We start from the raw sequence: 706 nt of genomic DNA on the forward strand, positions 1-706 counted from the left end.
ATTGTCTGTATTGTGCTTGTGATATGTTGTAAAATGTTGTATGTCTGTTAATGTTTCCCTCCTTTTATCCTTAAAATAAAAATAAAAAAAAAAAACAACTGAAAGGAAAGCTGGGCATGGTGGCACAGAGTTGTATTCCAGGTACTCAGAAGGCTGATGCAGGAGATCGCAAGTTGGACACTAGCCTGGGAAATTTAGCAAAACGCTGTCTCCAAATAAAGTTTAAAAAGAGCTAGGGATGAACTTTAGTAGTATAGCACTTGCCTTACATGTAAAAAACCATAGGCTCAATTCCTCTTATTAGAAAAAGAGAACAAAAGAATTTGAAGGTAGAAAAAAAACTAAAGACAGATGAATAAGGAAAAGCAAGAGAGCATCCAGTTACTTATATATATTTGTCTCCAAATATGAAAAGATTAATAGGAAAAAGAGAGGGGAGAAAAAATTATATTCTAAGTTTTTGCTGTTGGTTTCCAGTTTCACTCCAATATGGTGTGAGAGATCACTCTGCATGATTTTCATGTCTTGGGATATATGAAGGGTTTTACTGTTGCTATGAGCATGGCCTATTTTGAATTAAAAAAATTCCCAGACTAGGAAAATCTATGAAGATAAAGAGTAGTTCAGTGGTCGCTTAGATTTAGTGGGGAGGGATTGGGAGATGATAGCTAGTGGGCAGAGTGTTTTGTTTTGGGGATAACAAAAA

This window comes from Chinchilla lanigera, unplaced genomic scaffold (assembly GCF_000276665.1).
Source record: "Chinchilla lanigera isolate Chin_1 unplaced genomic scaffold, ChiLan1.0 scaffold00005, whole genome shotgun sequence".
NCBI lineage: Eukaryota > Metazoa > Chordata > Mammalia > Rodentia > Chinchillidae > Chinchilla > Chinchilla lanigera.